Source organism: Pogoniulus pusillus, chromosome 14 (assembly GCF_015220805.1).
Source record: "Pogoniulus pusillus isolate bPogPus1 chromosome 14, bPogPus1.pri, whole genome shotgun sequence".
In the NCBI taxonomy this organism is placed as follows: Eukaryota; Metazoa; Chordata; class Aves; order Piciformes; family Lybiidae; genus Pogoniulus; species Pogoniulus pusillus.
Window position 1 is genome coordinate 27,920,857 of NC_087277.1, and position 14,321 is coordinate 27,935,177.

The 14,321-nt window shown below is 50.7% G+C and overlaps 1 long non-coding RNA gene across 1 annotated transcript; it reads left to right on the top strand.

The window, feature by feature from the left end:
• Nucleotides 1-6,277: 6,277 nt before the first annotated feature.
• Nucleotides 6,278-14,089, top strand: LOC135181111 (uncharacterized). The gene is made up of 3 exons (XR_010304730.1): nucleotides 6,278-6,312; nucleotides 9,021-9,077; nucleotides 13,676-14,089. It is a non-coding gene; the product is annotated as an uncharacterized LOC135181111 (long non-coding RNA).
• Nucleotides 14,090-14,321: the final 232 nt, after the last annotated feature.

Here is a 14,321-nt window from a genome sequence, read left to right on the forward strand (position 1 = left end):
TTGTTGTGAAATTGCCTGGCACAGATGGATAATTCAGGCCTCTGGTGCGTGCCCTAAGTTCCCTGATGCAGGCAGCCCTGCTTTCATGACTGGATTCCTTCCTGGCCTTATAAGATGCCTAAACTTGCATACTTTTGTGTGTGCCCGCATACTGAGTGGTGGAGCTCCAGTTGCAGGTGGTGGAGATGTCTTGTGTGCATGCTTTGGAGTCTCAGTAGCTATTCAACACAACCTTAGTCACCTTCACATATAGGCAGCTCCAGTTAGGTGTTATCTGGGGGCAAATCTTAACCATCCTTGCCAGTGTTCTCAAGTGATCCTGAAGTTTTTGCATCTGCTGCTTCTGCATAATGACTCTAGTTGGTTTGGGGGTTTTAGCTGCTTCTACTTAACCTACCTGCAAGTAGCCCTATTCTAAGGACCTGTTCTTACCCTGTGGTCCTCTAGGTGTATGAATGTGCACTTCAATGACTAGGGCATGGTTGGCATGAGCTATGACACGTTTGTTACCCCTTTGTCTTGCCTTTTGCAGAGCCCTGCCATGATTTAACAGTTGTAAATGAGCAAGATAAGGTCTCCTTGTTGTAACCTCTAAGCCTGCAAGCGTTCAGCATTCCTTCTAATTAAGTTAGAAGCCTATAAAGCAAAGCTCACAACGCAACTGATGGAAGGAATCTCTTCTACTGCAAAGCTGAGTTGTGAGCAGCTCTGTACAAAAGATGGTCCAGGATTTTTCATAATGCCACTTTATAGGACACAGAAGCACATTCCTAAATTATACAAAATAATGCTATTTTATTAAAATATTCCATGTGGTAAAAAAAAACAACTCCAAAGCACTGGGCAGAAACCACTCACTTTTGTAGTTGATGGTACAGAAGGGAGAAGAGTCTTCTAGCAGGCAGCTTTGTAGGCTCAGTGGAAGGCTGACAAATCTGATCTGAAATGGACACTTAGATGCTGTTCAGTGCTTGGCAACCGTGTCTGAGAAGCTGTCTAGCTCAGTGTCAAATGTAGATAAGCATAAACCCATGGTTTGGTTTTGATGGACACCTGAGAGTCTCGGGGCAGGGGAGAGGGGTGAGTTTTTTTACACATAGCTCATGTTTGTTTAACTTCCTGCTAATCATCTCCAGATAAAAAGAGTCTCTGTGTGAGACATACAGTTTCTACAGTTGAGGAAGGCTACTGCTTACTCCCACTACTTTGTCAAGAGCACATAAAACCTTACTGTGGAAACCCAACAGACCAACCTGTGCAGGAGGAGGAGAGAAAATAACACAAGATTTGGCCTCAGAAATAACAGACCCTCTCCAGCTTGGTAACTGGCAAGCAGTCAATTCCATGCTACATTTTAAAGCCATTGGAGCAAGCAGTATTTTGTGAATCAAAATTGCCTGAGCTGTGACAGGGCTTTGGGCAGTTGGAACACTGCATTGGTAAAAGATTCAAGTGCTCGTGTTGATGCTTACTGCATGAGCTAACCTGTGTTAAAATAGAAGTAGCAGACTGCTGCATGCCCTGGTTACTGATGCAGCAGCTCCTAGAAGCCTTTGAAGCACATCACAGCTCTGAGATTAAAAGCTCAGCTCTGAAGTCAGGGACTCATAAAAGTCCCTTTGATAGGACATCAAGCAATCCCAGGGTAGCAGGAAGGGTACTTGGAAGCTCTCAGTGCAGCAGTCAACTTCAGCCAACTGGAAAAAAAAACCAAGGTCAGTCCAGCTGATGAAAAGACAAAAAGCACATCATGATCTGTAGGACAGTGGCTGAAATGCCAGCCCTTGCCTTTAGGCAAGTCAGAACAGCAACAGCAAATCTAGGTTTCCAATAGTACACATGAGTACAAGGAGGGCTGTGTCCAGTTCTGGGGCCATCAACACGAGAGATGTGGACCTGCTGTTCAGGAGGAGCCCACCGAGGTGATCAAAGGGCTGGAGCACTTCTCATATGAAAACAGGTTGACAGAATTTGGGCTGTTCAGCTTGCAAAAGAGAAGGCTCCAGGGAGACCTCAGAGCTGCATTTCAATATCTGAAGGGGTCCTACAGGAAGGCTGAGGATGGTCTGTCCAGAAGGGCTCATGGTGATGGGAGGAGAGGCAGTGGTTTGAAGCTGGAGCAGGGCACATTTAGGTTGGACATCAGGAGGAAGTTCTGTACAGTGTGAGTGGTGAAATCCTGGAACAGACTGCCCAGGGGTGTAGTTGAGGCTCCATCCTTGGAGGCATTCAAGATCAGACTGGATGTGGCCTTGTGCAGCCTGCTGGAGCTGGAGCTGCTGTCCCTGCTGAGTGCAGGGGGATTGGCCAAGATGCCCTTTGAGGCTCCCTTCCATCCCAGTGTAATCTGTGGATCTGTGAAAGCTGTGAATGTGAATCCTGACAAAAACTTTCTGAATGAAGCAGGAAAATGTAGGGGAAAAAAACCTGACATGATGTGTCTGTGAAGGTGAAATTGTACACATGGAAAAAGCCTTAGACATGTGTCATCACAGGAAGGAGGCAGCACAGGAGACTCTAATGATGTCAAAGATAACTATGAAGAGAATGGTTTTGTATCATAGAATCAGTCAGGGTTGGAAGGGACCACAAGGATCAGCCAGTTCCAACCCCCTGCCATGCCCAGGGACACCCTACCATAGAGCAGCCTAGCCAGAGCCTCATCCAGCCTGGCCTTAAACACCTCCAGGGATGGGGCCTCAGCCACCTCCAGCCTCTCACCACTCTCATGCTCAACAACTTCCTCATCTCCAGCCTGAACCTACCCATCTCCAGCTTTGCTCCATTCCTCCCAGTCCTGTCATTCCCTGATATCCTGAAAAATCCTTCCCCAGCTTTCTGTAGCCCCCTTCAGATCCTGGAAGGCCACAAGAAGGTCATCTGGGAGCCTCCTGTGCTCCAGCCTGCACAGCCCCAACTCTTTCAGTCTGTGCTCACAGCAGAGCTGCTGCAGTCCTCTGAGCATCCCAGTGGCCCTTCTCTGGACACACTCCAGCATCTCCACTGCCCTCTTGTAATGGGGGCTCCAGAACTGGATGCAGTACTCCAGGTGGGGTCTCAGCAGAGTGGAGTAGAGAGGGAGAATCACCTCCCTGGTCCTGCTGGCCACACTTCTCCTGTTGCAGCCCAGGATCAGGTTGTCCCTCTGGGCTGCAAGTGCAAACTGCTGGCTCATGTTGAGCTTCTGGTCCAGCAGCACCCCAAGTCCCTGTCCTTAGGGCTGCTCTCTGTGTCAGAGCTGGTGGCGTGGCTTACTCAGGACAAAGAAACAAACCAAGCCCTTACAGGCTGCATGTGAGATCAGAAACAGCTGAATCCCGAAGCTGAAGACCCCAAAAGCTGCTCCTTAAACAAAAATGCAAGCTTACTGAAGCACAGGTGCTGCTGGTTTGAGTTTGGTTTCCTCTTATTTTCCTTACTTTATCTTTTGTGCAAGCATGAAAGCAGAGATGCAAGACATCAAGACAAATGTATGGATGCAGGGAACTCTTGCAACCAAAGACTATGCTTGTTCTAAACCAGTGCCTTGCTCCTTTTATCTTGCTGTGGCAGTAAGTACCTCAGTGAAGAGGAGAAAAAGAGTCATAGAATCACCTAGGTTGGAAGAGACCTCCAAGATCATCCAGTCCATCAGAGACAACTGAGTCACTTGCTAGCTTGAGAGAAATAAATCACCTGATGGCAGAGTTTGCAAAGCTGGGAGTGTTGTGTGTTGCCTACCAGTGACAGCTTCAGAGACAAAACCCCAATGTTTTTAGCATAGGATTCATAGGACTAGCAAATGGTTTAGGTTGGAAGCGACCTTAGACATCAGTTCCAACCCCCTCTGCCATGGGCAGGGACACCTTCCACTAGACCAGCTTCCCTGGCCTTGAACACCTCCCAGGAGGGGGCAGCCACAGCCTCCCTGGGCAACCTGTGCCAGAGTCTCACTACCCTCGCTGCAAACCGTTTCCTCCTAATCTCCAGTCTCAATCTGCCCTCTTCAAGCTTCAGTCCATTCCCTCTCATCCTATCACTATAAGTTCTTGTGAAAAGTCCCTCCTTAGCTTTCCTGTAGCCCCCTTCAGGTAATGAAAGGCTGCTCTAAAGTCTCCCCGAAGCCTTCTCTTCTCCATGCTGAACAGCCCCAACTGTCTTAGCCTGTCCCCATAGGGGAGGTTCTCCAGCTCTCTGATCACCTTTGTGGCCTCCTCTGGACCCATTCCAGCAGCTCCATGTCCCTCTTATGCTGGGAGCACCAGAACTGGAGGCAGTGCTGCAGGTGTGGTCTCAGCAGAGCAGAGGAGCAGAATCCCCTCCCTGTTCTGCTTCTCTCCCTCCTTTGGATGCAGCCAGCACACAGCTGCCTGCTGGGCTGCCAGCAACCATTGCTGGTTCATGGGGAGTCTGTCACCAAGTCCTTCTCCACACTGTTCTCAGCCACTCCTCGGCCTGGATTTGTGCTTGGGATCACCCTGACCCACTTGCACTTAGTCTTGTTGAGCTTGGTGAAGTTGGCTTGGACCTTCATGATGGGCAGGAGAAGCCAGAAGATAGCAGGCACTTGGCACACTTGCCCATCTTTCTCAGTGTGTCACTTCTGCTTCAGGATTTCACAGCCATAAGCCACCAATGAGGCTATTACCAAGGCACTGCAAGCTAAACCTAAACCAAACTATGTGGCTTACACTGAAATTAGCACAGCACATTAAAAATACAAAATCCTGTGGTAACTGCAGTGCAGGAGCTTTGGTTTGCTATGTAAAACCTTCTACTGACCTTTGCTGTTAACCTTTCAGTATCATCCAGTAGTCCCCAGACAACCAATTTCACTTAATCACTCTTCCTGTCTGGGCAAAGTATGTTTGACTCCTAATTAATGGAGTTTAAGAGAAAAAAAAGCCCCAACCAAACCCAAATCAGGCTACAATAATCCAGTGATTGCTTTATTCAATTAGTTAGGTCCTTTTATTTGATCTTGTAGGCTCCTCTGGTAGGCAGTCTTTGATGTTTCCTCTCTTTGGGTTATATTTTTAGGCACAAAACATCTGCTCTCCACATAATTAGGAGGGAAAAAAGGGTGGGATAATGTAATCAGGCAAACATCCCCTAGGTGGTGAATCTTTCTTCTGATGGGAGTTTAGCTGAAAGAAACCAGCTTCATCTTTTATCAAGCAGTGATTATTCACCAAGCTGTTTAGCCTAGGTAAGGGCTAACCAGCAACTGGGAGTCTGGTTTTGTTCATAGAATCAACCAGGGTTGGAAGAGACCTCCAAGCTCAGCCAGTCCAACCTAGCACTCAGCCCTACCCAGTCAACCAGACCATGGCACTAAGTGCCTCACCCAGGCTTTGCTTCAACACCTCCAGGCACAGCAACTCCACCACCTCCCTGGGCAGCCCATTCCAATGCCAATCACTCTCTCTGCCAACAACTTCCTCCTAACATCCAGCCTAGACCTCCCCTGGCACAGCTTGAGACTGTGTCCCCTTCTTCTGTTGCTGGTTGCCTGGCAGCAGAGCCCAACCCCACCTGGCTACAGCCTCCCTTCAGGTGGTTGTAGACACTACAACTGAGGTCACCACCTGATTATTTGGGGTGTATGAATGACTTTGGGGTGCTGATGGGTGAGAAGCTGGACATGAGCAGACAGTGTGAGCTTGCAGCCCAGGAGGTCAATCACATTGCAGAGTCACAGAATGTTAGGGGATAACATTAGGGGAAAGATCATCGAGTCCAACCCCTCTGCCAGAGCAGGACCATCTGTACCAGATCACACTGAAATCACAGAATTAACCAGCTTGGAAAAGACCTTCAAGATCATTGAGTCTAACTTTATCACCTAACACCTTCTAATCAACTAAACCACGGCACTAAGTGCCTCATCCAGCCTCCTCTTAAACACCTCCAGGGATGGTGACTCCACCACCTCCCTGGGCAGCCCATTCCAATGCCAATCACTCTCTCTGTCAAGAACTCCTTCCTAACATCCAGCCTAAACCTGCACTGGTGCAGCTTGAGGCTGTGTCCTGTTCTCTTGTTCTGTCCCTGGTTGCCTGGCAGAAAAGACCAACCCCACCTGGCTGCAACCTCCTTTCAGTTAGCTGTAGAGCAATAAGCCCTCACCTGAACCTCCTCCTTTCCAGGGAGCATCACATCTGCCCTTTTCCCCCCAAACCCAGAGCACCTGGGCTCTGTTGGAGTCTCCTCCCACCCCAGGTGTGGCCACTTTGCCCTCCCTGCCCACTCCCCTTTATAATGGGCCTCAGGAAAGGCAGAAGCCTCAAGCTTGCCCAACTGGGCAGAGGGATCCTCCTCCTGGCATCGCTGGTGAGTGCCCATGGTGCACACTGGGTGAATGGTGGAGGGGATCAAAGGCCGGGGGGCCTGGTGGCCCCCCGGTTACATAGGATTAGGCTTGATGCTCCCTCTGGCATCCCTCCATGGGTGCTTGCTGGGCCTCCTTGCTTAGGCTGAGCACCTTTGTGTGGTACTTTAGCTGGGTGGAGGTCTTGCCCTAGGATCACAGGATGTTAGGAGTTGGAAGGGACCTTCATAGGTTGAGTCCAACCCTCCTGCTACAGCAGCATCATACACTCTAGTTCAGGTCACAGAGGAACACATCCAGGCAGGGGTTGAAACTCCCCAGAGAAAGAGACTCCTTAGCCTCTCTGGGCAGCCTGTTCCAGTGCTCTGGGACCCTTACAGTGAAGGAGTTCTTCCTTGTGTTGAGGTGGAACCTCCTGTCTTGTAGTTTATACCCATTGCCCCTTGTCCTATCTCAGGGCACAACTGAGAAGAGTTTGTCCCCTCCCTCTCGACCTCCAGCCCTCAGATATTTATAACCATTAATTAAATCCCTTCTAAGTCTTCTCTTTACCAAACCAAAAAGCCCCAGGTCCCTCAGCCTCTCCTCACAGGGCAGTGCTCCAGCCCCATCATCATCTTTATAGCACTCTCTTGGACTCTCTCTAGTAGATCCCTGAACTGGGGAGCCCAGAACTGGGTGCAATATTCCAGTTGAGGTCTCACCAGGACAGAGTACAGGCAGAGGATAAACCTCCCTGGATCTGCTGGCCACACTCCTCTTAATGTCCCTCAGGATCCCATTGGCCTCCTTAGCCAGCAGGGCACATTGCTGTGCCATGGATGTTCTCCACCAGCACTCCCAGCTCCCTCTCCACAGGGCTGCTCTCCAGCAGTCACCTCCCAGCCTGGACTGGTGCAGTTTATTATTCCTTCCCAGGTGCAGAACCCTGCACCTGGGCTGCATCAAAAGATGTGTGAACAGCAGACCTTGAAAGGTGATTCTGCTGAGATCTCAGAGTACTGCATCCGGGTCTGGAGCCCTCAACAAAGCATAGACATGGACCTGATGGAGCAGGTCCAGGAAAATGATCAAGGGGTTGGAGCACCTCTGCTGTGAGGAGAGGCTGAGGGAGCTGGGGGTGTTCAGCCTGGAGAAGAGAAGGCTCTGGGGAGACCTCATAGCAGCCTGCCAGTACCTGAAGAGGGCTACAAGGAAGCTGCAGAGACACTGTTTGCAAAGCTCTGCAGGGACAGGACGAGGACAATGGCTTCAAACCAGGGAAGAGCAGGTTTAGATTAATCTCAACTAAATTTAGGTTAAATAAATCCAATGAATAAATTGAAATAAATAAATGTAGGTTAAATAAAACCAGATTTAAATTGATCTAAATCTAATTGGGAACAGGCTCTTTGCTATGAGGCTGGTGGAACACTGGGACAGGTGATTGGAGATCAAGGGATCATAGGATGTTAGGGGTTGGAAGGGACACAAAGAGATCATCGAGTCCAATCCCTCTGCCAGGACAGATCACAGAGGGAGATACTGCAGGTGAGGCTCGACAGGGCTCTGGGCAACCTGATCTAGTTGAGCTAACTGCAGGGGGGGGTTTGGACTGGGTGACCTTTGGAGGTCCCTTCCAGCCAGGACGATGCTGTGATTCTATCCGTAAGCTGAGCTCCTCCTTGTGGGTCATTTTTGAAGCACACTGCTGCTCTGGAAGCGTTGCCCGGGTTTAGAAAGAGCAAATGGTTAAGGATTAACAAGCAAAAAGCATTTCAGCCTTGTGTCAGCACTGGCTTCACACCTGGGGTTCGTGTGGGAGCCAAAGAGCCAATGTCACAGTGTCACCAAGGTTGGAAGAGACCTCACAGATCATCAAGTCCAACCCTTTACCACAGAGCTCAAGGCCAGACCATGGCACCAAGTGCCACGTCCAGTCCTGCCTTGAACAGCTCCAGGGACGGCGACTCCACCACCTCCCCGGGCAGCCCATTCCAGTGTCCAATGACTCTCTCAGGGAAGAACTTTCTCCTCACCTCCAGCCTAAATTTCCCCTGGCATAGCTTGAGGCTGTGTCCTCTTGTTCTGGTGCTGGCCACCTGAGAGAATAGGTCAGGCAATCCTCTTGTTGTTTTGCTTTCATTCTGACTTTCATCCCAGACAGACCCAATAAGTGATTACTTTTCCTCCTGAGGTCTTTCTAAGTGTGGCAGAGACCAGACATGCACAGGCTCACAGGATGTTAGGAGTTGGAAGGGACCCTAAGAGATCATCCAGTCCAACCCCCCTACCAGAGCAGGGCAATCCTATCTAACACAGATCACAGAGGAACACATCCAGACAGGCCTTGGAAAGCTCCAGAGAAGGAGACTCCACAACCTCTCTGGGCAGCCTGTGCCAGTGCTCTGTGACCCTTACAGTAAAGAAGTTCCCCCTTGTGTTGAGGCAGAACCTCTTTTGCTGCAACTTACACCCACTGCTCCTTGTCCTATCCCAGGGAGCAGTGAGCAGAGCCTGTTCCCCACTCCTGGCCAACCCTCAGATACTTATAAACATCAAATCCCCTCTAAGTCCTCTGTACCTAAGTGTGAGCAGTCACAAGTGCAAGCTCTGTCCTGTGAGCTCCATGCACAGTGGATCTGCTTGCACCCTTGTTGCCTGTTAGGAGCTTGCTCAGCAACAAGAACATGGTCCAGGCTTTTCTCCTGTCTGTTTATCCATTCCATAGCTTCACCCTGTGAAGTGTCACCTGAGCCTCAGAAGAACCAGGGGAGTTGCCAAGCCGGTAAAACTAACCTGCCATGAGGATTTAACTGCTTGTGTCCTTGGGAGGGGATTCCATGGGGCTAGGAGCAGGCGTTGATCAGTTGGAGGGTAGGAGAGCCCTGCAGAGGGACCTGGCTAGGCTGGATGGGTGGGCAGAGGCCAAGGGGATGAGATTGCACAAGGCCAAGTGCAGGGTTCTGCACTTTGGCCACAACAACCCCAAGCAGTGCTACAGGCTGGGGCCAGAGTGGCTGAGAGCAGCCAGGAGGAAAGGGACCTGGGGGTACTGATAGATAGTAGCTGAAGATGAGCCAGCAGTGTGCCCAGGTGGCCAAGAGAGCCAATGGCATCCTGGCCTGCATCAGGAGCAGTGTGGCCAGCAGGACAAGGGAGGTTATTCTGCCCCTGTGCTCAGCACTGCTCAGGCCACACCTTGAGTGCTGTGTCCAGTTCTGGGCTACTCCGTTCAAGAGAGATGTTGAGGTGCTGGAAGGTGTCCAGAGAAGGGCAACAAAGCTGGGGAGGGATCTGGAGCACAAACCCTGTGAGGAGAGGCTGAGGGAGCTGGGGGTGTGCAGCCTGCAGCAGAGGAGACTCAGGGCAGAGCTCATTGCTGTCTACAGCTACCTGAAGGGACATTGTAGCCAGGGGGGGTTGGGCTCTTCGCTCAGGCACCCAGCAATAGAACGAGGGGACACAGTCTCAAGCTGTGCCAGGGGAGGTCTAGGCTGGATGTTAGGAGGAAGTTGTTGGCAGAGAGAGTGATTGGCATTGGAATGGGCTGCCCAGGGAGGTGGTGGAGTCGCTGTGCCTGGAGGTGTTGAAGCAAAGCCTGGATGAGGCACTTAGTGCCATGGTCTGGTTGACTGGCTAGGGCTGGGTGCTAGGTTGCGCTGACTGATCTTGGAGGTCTCTTCCAACCTGGTTGATTCTTTGTCCAACCTGGTTGATTCTTTGTCCAACCTGGTTGATTCTTTGTCCAACCTGGTTGATTCTTTGTCCAGCCTGGACAAGAGAAGGCTCAAGGGAGACCTTGTTACCATGGGTCAGCTCATAAAGGGTGGCTGCCAGGAGGATGGGGGCTCTCTTTTTACAGGGAGTCCCATGGAAAAGACAAGGGGTGATGGGGACAAGCTACTGCTGAGGAGGTTCCAATTAGGCTCCAGAGGAAATTGTTTCTCCATGAGAGCAGTCAGAGGTTGGAATCGTATCCCAAGGTAAGAGTTGGATTCCTCTCCACTGGACAGTTTGAAGCCTCATCTTGCCAGGGTACTGGACCCTGCACTATCACCTAGAAAGGTTGGACCAGATGATTCTTGGGGTCCCTTCCAATCTGGCATTCTGTGATCCTTAACAACTGTGTTCAAAGCCAGGTTGGATGTGGCCTGGTCTGGTGGGTATATCTTTGCCCATGGTGAGGAGTGGAGCTGAGTGGTCTTTAGGGTCCCTTCCAAACCAGACCTTTCTGTGATTCTATAGAATCATAGAATGATTTATGTTGGAAGGGACCTCAAAGATCATCCAGTTCCAACCCCTTACCATAGGTAGGGACACCCCCTCCACTAGAACAGGTTGCTCAAGGCTTGTGATCTTATTAATGTCCACAAACATGTGGGTGTCAAGAAGGAGCCAGTCTCTCCTCAGTGGTGCCCTGTGCCAGGACAAGCAGCAGCAGACACAAATTGAAACCCAGGAAGTTCCACCTCAACACGAGGAGAGCAGAGCCCTGAGGCAGGCTGCCCAGAGAGGATGTGCAGTCTCCTTCCCTTGAGACTTTCAAGACCCATCTGGATGCATTCCCATGTGATCTTCTCTGGGTGATCCTGCTTTGGCAGAAGGCTGGACTTTATGATTTCCAGAGATCCCTTCCCACTTTCACCATTCTATTATTCTCTGAAACAGATAAGAGCACTCTGGGTGATCCTGCTCTGGCAGGGGCTTTGGACTTGATGGTCTCTGGAGATCTCTTCCAACCTCTAAGGTCCTGTGATGCTATGTTTGTTGTCATGCTGCCCAGCATGCTTCCCTTGGCTTCTGGAAGGAAGGGGAAGGGACTGAGACACTGAAGTCAGGAAAGGGCTGTGCTGTAACATTTGAAGTTGTGCTTTGAAGCTTTCCAAAGTGCCTGTGACATTTGAATTTCCTCCACATGACTGCTTGAAAGCAGCATCTGAATGGCATTTCTGCTTGATGTTTCTTACATCTTTGGTCCAGCTACTAGCAGGGTCTCTCTGGAAATGCTTACCCAGCTTGCAAGCCTGAATGTGGATGTGCTGTGGCTGGCACAAGCTGAATGACTCATGTGTCAAGAACGCCCCTCTCCAGATTCAGCTCAGCTTTATAGCCTGAGATTGCTTGGCCTTTGCCTTTCAGCTGACCTCAGAGAGTGTTAAAATAGATGGGCTTTTGTCTCCAAGCATTTTCCTTGCTTTCAATTGGAATTCTCAAGTGTTTCCATTTCACAGAGCAGGACATACAGTATTTTGTGCCCAGGAATGCTTTTCCTGATGTAGAATCAAAGAATCAGTCAGGGTTGGAAGGGATCATCCAGTTGCAACCCTGCTGCTATGCCCAGGGACACCCTACCCTAGATCAGACTGGCCAGAGCCCCATCCAGCCTGGCCTTAAACACCTCCAGGCATGCAGCCTCAACCACCTCCCTGGGCAACCCATTCCAGCCTCTCACCACTCTCATGCTGAAGAACTTCCTCACGTCCAGCCTGAACCTACCCATCTCCAGCTTTGCTCCATTCCCCCAGTTCTGTCACTCCCTGAGAGCCTAAAAAGTCCTTCCCCATCTTTTTTGTAGGTCCCTTTCAGATACTGAAAGGTCACAGTAAGGTCACATTGTGCAGCCATGTCCTTCTCAAGTTCCTCCTTCCATTAATTGATCTCTTCTCTCTCTTTCCTTAATCAGACAACTACTCTTCAGAAGATTGACTCTCTGTGCTTAAAAACATCCTTCTGGAGCAAGTCATTTGGAACACTGTTAACATTGAGTGTCAATATTTTTCTAGGACCAAGGCCTGTATCTCTATCATAGAATCATTTTGGTTGGCCCCTAAGATCAAGCCCAACCATCAACCTAACACCCCTGTGGCCATTAAACCACATCCCAAAGTGCCACGTCCATATGTTCCTTGAACACCTTCAGGGAGGGTGAGTCAACCACCTTTGTGGGCAGTTTCTTGCTTTATGGAAAGAAACAGCCAATGTAAACCTCCTTTGGCACATTTTCAAGCTGTTTTATCTTATTCTATCATCTGATGCAAGGGAGAAGAGACTAAATTTTGCCTCTCCTTATGGATGAGGATGTGTTTGTTCTCGTTTTCTGCCTATCAGGTTAGGCAGGCAGCATCTCTGATAGCTCCCATTAGTTCTTCCATCCTTCTCAGCAAGTGAAAAGTTTAAGGCTAGCTCTAAATTACATTTAAGTGTTTAAGAAGAGGCTGAATGCAGCACGTAGTGCCATGATGTAGTTAATTAGAAGGGTTAGGAGATAGGCTGAGGTCCACGGTCCTTGAGGTTTTTTCCAACCTGGTTAATTCTGTGATTCTGTAAATTACTTTCTCCATCATGGCAGGGAAATCTCAGGAAGTGCATCAGCTCTCAATCTCCAAAAGCATTTTCTTATGGGGGAAACTATTCCAAAGAACAAATAAATGCAGGAAAATGTAAAGCAAGAGAATAATGCATGGTATGAGGGGGGGGAAAGGTGGGAGGATCATAGAATCAACCAGGTTGGAAGAGTCCTCCAAGCTCAGCCAGGCCAACCTAGCACCCAGCCCTAGCCAGTCAACCAGACCATGGCACCAAGTGCTCTACCCAGTCTTCTCTTTAACACCTCCAGGGACAGTGATTCCACCACCTCCCTGGGCTGCCCATTCCAATGCCAATCACTCTCTCTGACAACAACTTCCTCCTAATATCCAGCCTAGACCTCCCCTGGCACAACTTGAGACTGTGTCCCTGTGTTCTGGTGCTGCTTGCCTGGGAGAAGAGACCAACCTCACCTGGCTACAGCCTCCCTTCAGGTAGTTGTAGACAGCAATGAGCTCTGCCCTGAGCCTCCTCTGCTGCAGGCTGCACACCCCCAGCTCCCTCAGCCTCTCCTCATAGGGTTTGTGTTCCAGGCCCCTCACCAGCTTTGTTGCCCTTCTCTGGACACCTTCCAGCATCTCAACATCTCTCTTGAATTGAGGAGCCCAGAACTGGACACAGCACTCAAGGTGTGGCCTGAGCAGTGCTGAGTCCAGGGGCAGAATAACCTCCCTTGTCCTACTGGCCACACTGCTCCTGATGCAGCCCAGGATGCCATTGGCTCTCTTGGCCACCTGGGCACACTGCTGCCTCATCTTCAGCTACTATCCACCAGTACCCCCAGGTCCCTCTCTGCTTGGCTGCTCTCAGCCACTCTGTCCCCAGCCTGCAGCCCTGCTTGGGCTTGCTGTGGCCAAAGCAATAGATGGAAGGCTCCCCGGAATGACAACGGCAGCTTTTGGATTAGGAAACTTGTTTCATGTTTGATCATTTTACGCCTTCCCTGCCAGTTCAGGGCGGAGCGATCGCGTAAGGAGAGGCAAAACCGGAGCTGTTTCCCCGCTTGAATTCGTCCAGGGCCAGGGAAGGAGCAGCCAGACAGGGGGCAGCATCTGACCGCCCAGCGGCGAGCCCCGGCCGCGCCCCGGGACAGCTCCGCGGCGGCTCCGGCTGGGGCGCGGCAGGCTGCGGAGCCAACAAGCCAGAGGCAGCCGCTCGGAGCTTCGGGGAGCGCAGGGAAGAAGTGTTGCTCCTTTTCGCTACGCCGCGGGAGCTGCTGTGTTGGGGGTGGATCTCAGTACCGGCAGCTCCGCGGATGAAGTTACTTACGGAGAGAGCAAAGTGTTCTGCAGAAGGAGACCTGCTGCTGCGGCTGCTGCAGCCGTGGGTGCTGAAGCAAGGAGTGGGGGCAACGAACAGAGCGCCTGCGGGGGAGCTTTTCTGCAGCATCACCTTGTGCAGAGAGCTGAGGTTTGTGGTGGCAGCTCAAAGTGACAGGTTAGTCCAGATTGCTGCTAACCTAAGAGGTTCTTCTCCTATCATAGAATCAACCAGGCTGGAAGAGACCTCCAAGATCATCCAGTCCAAGCTAGCACCCAGCCCTGGCCAATCACCCAGACCATGGCACTAAGTGCCTCCTTCTTCAGCACTTCCAGGGATGGTGACTCCACCACCTCCCTGGGCAGCCCATTCCAATGCCAATCACTCTCTCTGCCAGGAACTT